At 44.9% G+C, this 10,083-nt stretch overlaps 1 long non-coding RNA gene across 2 annotated transcripts; it reads left to right on the forward strand.

Moving 5' to 3' along the window:
- Window positions 1-1,348: 1,348 nt before the first annotated feature.
- Window positions 1,349-4,527, forward strand: LOC142803798 (uncharacterized). 2 transcript variants are annotated; one of them, XR_012894293.1, is made up of 4 exons: window positions 1,349-1,585; window positions 2,558-2,636; window positions 2,830-2,890; window positions 4,020-4,527. It is a non-coding gene; the product is annotated as an uncharacterized LOC142803798 (long non-coding RNA). The 2 variants fall into 2 exon arrangements; XR_012894294.1 differs by lacking the exon at window positions 2,830-2,890.
- Window positions 4,528-10,083: the final 5,556 nt, after the last annotated feature.

Genomic DNA, 10,083 nt, shown 5'->3' on the forward strand with positions numbered 1-10,083 from the left:
ACTTGGTAGTCGTTCTACAAGACCAATGAGAACGAGGTTGAAGAGGGTTGGACTCAAGACGCCACCTTGCGGGACTCCACGATGCGTTGGGTGTTGGGAGGTTGGACCATCTGCAGTGTTCACAAACAAGGTCCGCCCTTGTAAATAACTGCGTGTCCAACAATACAGTTGTCCGCCTTGGCCCACTGACTCAATGGCTTCGAGGATGGCGTCATGATGAACGTTGTCGTATGCTTCTTTTACGTCAAGGAACATGGCTGCAGATAGTTGTTTACCTGCCTTTTGTTGCTGGACATATGTGACGAGATCTATAACATTGTCGATCGAACATCGGTGACGGCGAAAACCAGCCATGGCGTTCGGATATATCTCATAGTATTCCACACTCTAAGCCAAAAATGGCCAAAATGGGAGCAACGGCTGTTTTTACTCCTTCAGACCGACTGTTACTCTCCGAAAAGATCAAGCGGAACAAGATGGCCGACTTGTTCGAGAATGGGGGAGCAACTGTATTCATCTTAAGTTTGTAAGGGAGCAACGGAAGGAGGAACCGCTGTAAATGCTCTCGTCACGCAACGGTTACTCCCCGGCAGGACACCGCACACAAATATGCATGCCGCCCACATTGATATTTATGGGCCAGATTATTGTTTGTTCTGTGTGCCAAACTTCACCAAGCCAAAACAGTGATTTATTTTAGCATCCGTAGATAATAAGATAGCAGCGCTGGCTGAACACAGAAGGCCTGAGAATACAGTACGGCAAATACCTAACACACGCAGCAGCAGAATCGAGAGTTGGCACGTCAAAGCGGACCGAATGCCGAAACACGTGCAAAACAACGATAAAAAAAGCCTAGACACGCCGTTCGTCCGCGAAGTAAGGGCGTCAAAGTCGATCAAGCACCGAAACACGTGCATAAAGAGCCCCCCCCCCCCCCCCCCCCGCCCAGATATATCGGAGAAGAAAAAAAAAAAAGCGGACCCAGACGCGCTTCTCATCAGCCATACACTTAGTAGCACGCTTCACCGTATAGTTTGAGGGCAGAATGACAAATCTGCGCCATCTGCGCCCGCACGACAAAAGTGGCGCTGGTGTAGCAAACGATGTAAGTTACAAAGTAATTTTTATTCAGTGTTTATTTTGACTAGCACTAAATAAAAATTACACTCAACTTTTTATATTTATTTATGACTTTTAGTGTACCTCAGTTTTTTTTTATAATTGTATTAGGATAACACACTGAAATTATTGCGCTGACGCCTGTGCTGCCACTGCTGGACGTTTTTTTTTTTTCGGCGCAACTAGGTTCCCGTTCGCACTACTTACTCATTTTCATATGGTCTGTGGCTGGCGAGCACATGGACGGGCGAGCTTGTGAGCTATGTTTTGATCGTGTGTGTGTGCCGCAGATTTGCGTTTCTGCTTATTCGTGATGAAGGTTAGTGTATATTTATCTTTATGGAGCGCGAAGTAGTTGTGGATTTTGCTGCTGGGTGGAACAAACACATCGTAAACACGTCTTCAGCTATCTGCAAGCCTGTTCGCTCGTCGGACAAAGGACCGAGCATGCATCAGCGTGCAGGTGAGTGGCATTTCCAGCAACATTTAATGCTCTTACAATACATTGTTGAGTGGTTGCGCTATTGAAAGAGAAATGATTTGCTCTTATTCACCGTATCCATTGCTAGCCGTATCGGACTAAATTACCTCTATTACCGCCTGCATACCCTCTTGCTTCCCCTGTCACCACTGCAGTGCCAGTGTACTTTTGCAGTTAAAAGTTCATTTCCGCAACACTACCTCGCTTGAAAAAACATTGGGGCGGGGTTGTAGCTGCATTCATATTGGCACTTTTCTACCATTGGCTTTATGTAATGTTAACGGCTGAGTGTTGGGGCCTTGGGCCGCATTTTTTAGAGATGTAAAGTGTATGTAAATCAGTAAGTGAACAAATCATTGTCGCATCACTTCACTGGCATAGCCAGGCGGTTGCGCACAGAATTTTTTTTGGCCGGGCGTAGGGAGCCCAAATTGACGACCATATTCGCTTGCCCGGCCTATTCAGATAAGCGGACCCCCCCCCCCCCCTCCCCTCACGCCTAAAAAAAAAAAAAATCTGCCCACATCACTGCGTCACTTGCTTCAGCTCTGCGCTGAACGTACTATTTTATAAGCGCACCATCAAGCGAGCAGTTTACATATTGACAGAACAATTGGAGGAGGAATGACCCAAATCTTTCAGATTTCTTTAGTGATGTAAAACCTTAGCAAAACTGAATATTGTAAAAGACAATCATAAATGCTGTATGTTCTCGTTAGCGCTGTCATTATTCTGCATCATGAAATCTTTATGCGCTGTGAAAACTTGGCATGCCGTTGAAGTCGCATATCGACGTTAATACCAATCGACGAAAATTTCGACAACCTCAATAACGCCGTTTGGGATTTGCCGCATGCACATAATTCCGCTGATTCCCACTTGGCTGTTCTTAACCTGACTTCACTGCTACCAAATGAAACAATATTTGATGCATGTCTTTTACTTTTTTTTCAGGGATATGACACAAATTTGGTTATACTGCAGATAAATATGCTCCCAACGATGCTAAAGTACAGAAAGCAAGTGAATTTTGGTAAGTGCAGACTTTTTGTACCACGTATATGAAAGCATCGCTTTTTAGGGGCAAACTGTGCATGTGTTGGCCAGAGAATAGTTCATTATGCCACATGGTTACACCGGCACTGACAATTCGACATGGCTCCGCTGGCCCGTGTGTGTGCTCACACTGTTACCGTTAAGATAAAATGTTTATGTTTTCATTGCAGGGATTGCTGTTTGTACTAAAAAGCCAACTGCCAAGATTTGTTTACGCTGGTACTCCTAAAAGTATGCTTTCCCTATTTACATGGATTTTGGCTTGCACAAAGCATAACACTTGGGCCTAGATTCACAAAGCTGTCCATGCGCAGGCCTTCATAACAGCGTTTCTTGACTTGCCTTTACCCTGTTTTCTGCAGATGTTTCGTGGGTTTAAAAGTGCCACAGCATGTTGACCTCCCCCACTCTGAAATATTCGCGTTCAAAGTTCCGCAAGAGTGGGCTTAACTTTCTTGTGCACCTCTTTGCTAGTCCAAGATACTGAAGTGTTATGCTCTTACTAGAGGTGGCAGTGTTTCTAATGTTTGTATTTCCATCACATTGACCAAGTATGCGATCTTGGCTTGACTGGTAGCACATCCTCAACAAATGTCTTTGTGGCACATGTAGAAGGCAGTACAAAATAAATAGGCAGACATTCACACCGGGAGCTAATTTCTAATAATGCTTTTTTTTTTTTTGGAAACCATGGTGTGCTTATTCCAATTTGTCTAACAAGCAGTAACCTGTTTGGCTGTGAACCAACAAGACGTTGAACTAATAAAAGCTTCACATCTTGTTGCTCTCAAATATATATGTATTGGCAAGCTATCTGTGACACTGTCAAACAAAGAATCAGAATATCTGTGCATGCCTTAAGATATATTGCTTCGTTTACATATCTCGTGGCTGTGACTCGTCAACCGAGTGAACAAATGCACCCTAGTTTTCTAAATTTAAAGCATTTTTTGAAGGTAGCACGGTCTACATTTATTTGTCTATAGTTTTGTCCAGCCGTTTGCGTCAGGTACAAAGAAATATACTGAAGATTATCATGTAGCCTCTGCAAATGGTTGCTTTCAAGCAGGCTTTGCATGCTTGGCTTGTGCCTACAGGTATTGCACAATTCAAGACGCAGCAGCGTATGATAGAACAGTAGAATCGAGAGCAACTATGTGCACGAGCTAAATAAGTATTTTAACATGAGCGGACAGTACGTGTTATTTGCCACACACATGACCTCATTTAGAATGCCCATTGGTGACTGGGCTCATAGAAATGTAACTCAGCTGTGTATAGGAAACAAGTTAACTGAACCTAAGGGTATCTTTAACTGCTACAAATATGCCTTGTTGAGGTGCTGCACATTTTCTTCCAGAATATTGCTGTCCGAGACATCATGTGAAGAGCGTCTACCACATCAGCATTTATATGGCTTGCCAAGTAACGTTTGGCCGAACCTTCCTTTTTTTTCACATTTCGTTTTGCAGTAGACATCCTAAAATGTAAGCGCTGCTTCAGTGTGTGTGACTCATTGTTATGAATTGATTCTGGCATGTTTAACCTCACACTTCTATTTTTTTTCTTGCAGCAATGAGATGCTTCACATATGCCTGCGGTGACGTTCTGCTGCGCTAGCCTGATGGAAACACCAGCTGCGAAACTTGAGTTCTTCAGAATTGGAGAAGTTGTTCTTCTCTCACCAATGATGACACAGACTGCCCTATGCTAGAAATTCAAGATTGTTTTTCTACGGATGACGCAGAAAACCTTTGATGTATTATGGTGTTTGTTTAGTGCTGGCTGTGGTGTGGCGAAGTCTACTTTTACATGTGGTCACACGTCGCCTCATAAAAAGAACAATAAAGCATTTATTTTCCTTTCAATATTGTCCACTTTTTGTGTTAGAAGCACCCAAGCAGTGCTCTTCCAAGGAGCTCTCGCCATGTGTTAAGCGTGTGACAAGCATACTCGAGATAAATACTCATTTCCCCAAGGAGTAACTGGAAGCATGTGCAGTTGGTTTTCATAGAGTAACTGCGAACACGTGGGAGGAACGGTAAAGAGTAACTGTTGCTTTTAGAAGAGCAACTGGTGGGAGTAAGGGTTGGTCGGCAGGGAGCAACTGGTGGGAGTAACTGTTGGTCTGCAGGGAGGAACTGGAGGGAGTAACTGTTCATCCCCCGAAGGAGGAACTGAAAGGAGAGCAACGGTTCCTCCCTCTGCAGTTACTCCTTTTAGGAGAGTAATGGGAGTGGCAATGCAATTGCTCCCTGAAAGGAGCAACCCCTATACCCCTGTTGCTCCGTTTTGGCTTAGAGTGTACCGGCAAAGAAAAAACTTCGTTGCAGACAACAAAGTCGACGCGTTTAGAAACTTGCTAAAGACTATAGCGTGTATCACGTACAGGAAATCAGCATCGGTGAGAACCTTCACAATACCGACACGAAAACGCTCTCGCAAAAAAGGGGAGGTTTCGGGCTACTACACAGTGGGACCTCACTTTATGAAATATACATGGAAATGGCCAATAGTTGAATCAACGCGCTAAGGCATGCACAGGAGTACGCAGAATGTGCAAGCCAACAATATGGTCTTTTAGAAGGAGGAGGAATAAACGTTTTTTTTTTCCGAAATACTGTAGCGGTGTAGGTTAATTAGAAAGCCACGAAAATACGGTAAGGCAGTAACGCTCCTCCTTCCACGAACGATACAAATGCTAAATACACAAAGAAATGTATGTGTCTCGGTTCCGTGATGCGCATATTACATTGACTCTAAAAGCGTTAGCTGATGTCATGAACATTCAACGAAAAATTTGAATATACAAAAGAATATTGAAAAAAATTGGCAGATCCCACGTACAGTGGGAATCGATGATATGCGAAGAACGAATGATGAAGGTTTAAATGTCAGTTTAAAATCAGAACAACGTTACGTGGTGGAGGTAACTTATGCCGTACATAACTTCCATGTCATAATTGTTATGTTTGGACGTGTCATTTACCTTCATCATCTATTCACGCAACCTGATACCGAATTTGGTATATGTTGAGCTAGCGAAACGGCCGCGAGCGTGCTATGAGCGTAGCATGTAGTCCTGTTTTACATGACACGCATATCATGATTAATATGTTCAGACGAGTAATTTAACTTCGCCTTCTATTGACGTCATGCAATACCAATTCGGTATATATGAAGCTAGAGAAACGACCGCGAGCGCATCATGAGCGTGGCATGTGGTCGTGTTGTTACATGACACGCATGTGATGACTATCATGTTTGTACCAGTCACATACCTTTGTCGTCCATTCACGTCCCGTAATACCAAACTTGTAATATGTGAAGCTAGCGAAACAGCGGCGAGAAAATCATGAAGGGCCCAATATACTGCGACGCAATGTTGACGAGCGCACGCTGGGTACAGCGACGCTACGCTAGCGAAACCCGAACACCATAGTCCGACGCCAGACGCGATCAGCGTCTGTCGGCTGAACTGCCGCGAAATGCGACATGCTGCGTTTCGCACCAACCACGTTACTAAGAATGCACCGCTCTGCATGGCTTCTTGACGAAGGGACGCCGGGCGTGCTCAAACGCGCATACGTCAAAGCAACGCAGTGCAGCGCGTGCCTGCGAGCGTATACCAGGCAGATCGGCGCATGACGTGGAATCGCCGCCATGACGCGATGAAACGATAGCCGGAGCACACGCACACCGGGTCACGTCGAAGTGTATTGGCGCCTTGAGTGTGGCATGACTCTTGCATGACCCGCATCTCAGAATTATTATGTTTGCACCAGTTGCATACCTTCGTCATCTATTCACACGACGTAATACAAAATTTGGCTTACATTGAGCCTAGCGAAACGGTCCCGAGCGCATCATGAGTGTGGCATGTAGTCATGTTGTTACATGAAACGCATGTGATGATTGTCATGTTTGGACATGTCATTTACATATGTCGTCCGTTCTACGTTCACGTCACGTAATACTGAATTTGGTACATATGAAGCGAGCGAGATGGCCGCGAGCGCATCATGAGCGTAGCATGTAGTCATGTTGCTACATGACACGTATCACATGATTATCATGCTTGCACCCGTCACATCCCTTTGTCCTCCATTCACGTCTCTTAATACCAAATTTGGTGTATGTGAAGAAGAAGAAGAAGAAAAAGAAGAAGAAGAGAAAGGTAGAAGAAGAAGAAGAAGAAGAAGAAGAAGAAGAAGAAGAAGAAGAAGAAGAAGAAGAAGAAGAAGAAGAAGGAGAAGGTTTAAGCGGAAAGACAGCGAGGTTAGCCAGTTCTTAGACCGGCTGGCTACCCTGTGCTGGAGAAAGGAGTGAGGGGAATGAAAGATGTTAAAAAGAAATGTTACGAAGAGAAATTGCAAAAAAAAAATAAAAAAAATGTTAATGCTTCCTTCCGATTTAATAAGCCCTCCTGTTGAGTCTCACCTCTGCTCGCTATCCTTCCCTTTCAGATGTATGTCTGTACATGTTAATGTGTCCGTTGGAGAGACGCTTACCGTGCTCACCAAATCACAATTTTTTTTTCTCAACAGTAGCACCTACACCCTTTTAGGGAGCATTGTTCACTATCGGTGCTGTTCATAGTTGTTCCGAGAAGGCCGTGATTGAGCGGCTCGTGAGTCATCGGAAGTGGTGGCTGGCATTAGGGTCATTAAAAAGGTGGTGGTGCATGTAAGTCATAACTCATGACAACACGCCACGCTCATGATGCGCTCGCAGCCGTCTCGCTAGCTAACCTATACCGAATTCGGCATTACGTGATGCGAATAGATGATGAAGGTATGTGACTGGTGCAAACACTGCAATCATGAGATGCGTGTCATGTGCCATTATGACTACAAGCCACACTCATGATGCCTCTCGGTGGTGCATCTCGCTAGCTTCACATGTACCAAATTCAGTATTACGTGACGTGAACGGAGAACGGATGACATATGTAAATGATATGTCCAAATGGTGTATGTGAAGTTGGCGAAACGGCTGTGAGGGCATCATGAGTGTGGCTTGTAGTCATAATGGCACATGACACGCATCTCATGATTGCAGTGTTTGCACCAGTCACATACCTTCATCATCTATTCGCATCACGTAACGCCGAATTCGGTATATGTTAGCTAGCGAGACGGCTGCGAGCGCATCATGAGCGTGGCGTGTTGTCATAAGTTATGACTTACATGACATGCATATCATGATTTCCGCGTTAAGGTTTGTCGCTTGTAATCACCATGCAATCATGTTATACCATGCCGGTTTTGCAACATGTCATGTGAACGAGACCACCGCACGAGCTGCAAGACTATGAAATGTAAATCATGACATGCATACCATGATTTTCGTGTTATGACAACTCAGACATGCTCGTCATACAGTCATGGTATGCCATGCCAAGTTTGTCATACCAAGATACCATTATCCAACCGGCCAGGAGAGCTAAAAGTCGTAGGCGCGCTAGATAGATAGATAGATAGATAGATAGATAGATAGATAGATAGATAGATAGATAGATAGATAGATAGATAGATAGATAGATAGATAGATAGATAGATAGATACGCTCAAAGTAGCCAAAGTTCGCTAAGAAATGCTTCGCATTTAAAAGAAATTTCCGGACAGATGTTCAGCTAAATTTAAAAAATGGGAGGTGAAATCGATATATACAACACTGAGTTATGCAGGAAAACATTGAATTGATTATGAAGTTAAGTAATGAAAGGAGGTGACATTTCTTCACGTCACGAACGCCCTCAAAGGGCAAGCCAACAATAAGGTCCTTTACGGCTTGCGCTGTACGGTCGCGCTCCTCCTTTTCTGTGACAGGGTGCCCGTGGAGCACAGTTTCCTCGTTAAGAATGAGCAGGCTTACAGGCCAACAGCGAGGCGTGAAAACCCCACAACAGTTTTTCAAAAAGATTTCGTGTTCGGCTGCCTCCACCACGAAAAGGACAACAACCGAGAAAGGGGGATTGGTACAGGAGACCGTGATTTTCGTCCTCTTCTAAGTGAGGCGCTACGCCGTGCTCCCTACCGGGCTGCAAAAATTAGGCGCCTTCTTCTAACCACTGCAGCCACCTTTTTAAATGATAGGCACAACGCCATGTCACCTTACGGCAGAAAGAAATTAGGTACATTCTTTCTTCTTCGAGAACCACTACCACCACCACCACCTTTTTAATGACCCTAAAGCCACCCACAACTTCCGATGACTCACGAGCCGCTCAATTACGCGCTTCTCGGCACAACTATGAATAGCACCGATAGTGAACAATGCTCCCTAAAAGGGTATAGGTGCTACTGTTGAGATAAAAAAAAATGCGTTTTGGTGAGCACGGTAAGCGTCTCTCCAACGGACACATTAACCGGTACAGACAGACATGGGAAAGGGAAGGATAGCGAGCAGAGGTGAGACTCAACAGGAGGGCTTATTAAATCGGGAGGAAGCATTAACGCTTACGTGGTAGGGGGAGACTGGAGGAAAGGAGGCCTGGAGAAAAAGAAGATAGGAACACGTGTTCGCTGAACCTGTTTTTCGATTTTAATGTTGGACTGCCTCCACAATATGGCGCAAATAATCCTTTATTAACAGATAGCCTCTTAATGATATCCATACCGGACACTTTCCTTTTTTTCCCCTTCCTTTACGGTAACCACTGGGCTCACGTCTCGGCAAATGAACATATCTACGGAACCGTGTGACAAACAAGCCGACAGCAACACCATGTTTTTTCTTGTAATTTATAAGGTTTTTCCACAGCCTCCATGTTACGACACGACTCACACGCGGATAAGGTAAAGATAATGTTACTTCTTAACCTAACAGAAATGTTAAAGCTTGGCCTATATGAAAGTACGCCGTATTCAGGCATTCCACAGAAGCGTTCCTTTTAATAGCAGATCTATGTCGAAAAGAGCGCCAGCTTAAAACCCTACGCGGAGCTGCAGATAAGAAATATCACTAACCTCTACAGGGTGCTGTGCGATGTGGCAAAGCGACGACGGCTGTAGTCCAGCGAGGAACGTGCGAGGACTTTCGTAGCTTCGGGTGGATTGACCAAGACACCACTGGGCGCTGACGACGACGTGGACGTAGTGCCGTGGTCAGACGACGTGGACGTAGTTTGCCGTACTTCTTCCGAGACACCGTAGCCGACTGCTCATGCGTACTCGCAGACTCAACTGACCAAAGGAACTGCTTGCTCGCTGTATACAAATACACTCTGGGCGACAATAGAACGTCTCCTCATTGGACGAGCTTGAGTTGGGCCACGCGACACCCCAATACCTTACCTAGCTATTTGACCATTTACAGGCCGTGTCAATTTTTCTTTTTGTCAAGTAGCAATCACCAGGAACAGGACCGGTTTCACGGTAGGGGGCATGTGGGTGATCAGCTGAGACTTTTCATGAGGGCCC

The sequence above is a fragment of the Rhipicephalus microplus genome, chromosome 3 (genome assembly GCF_043290135.1).
Source record: "Rhipicephalus microplus isolate Deutch F79 chromosome 3, USDA_Rmic, whole genome shotgun sequence".
Taxonomy (NCBI): Eukaryota; Metazoa; Arthropoda; class Arachnida; order Ixodida; family Ixodidae; genus Rhipicephalus; species Rhipicephalus microplus.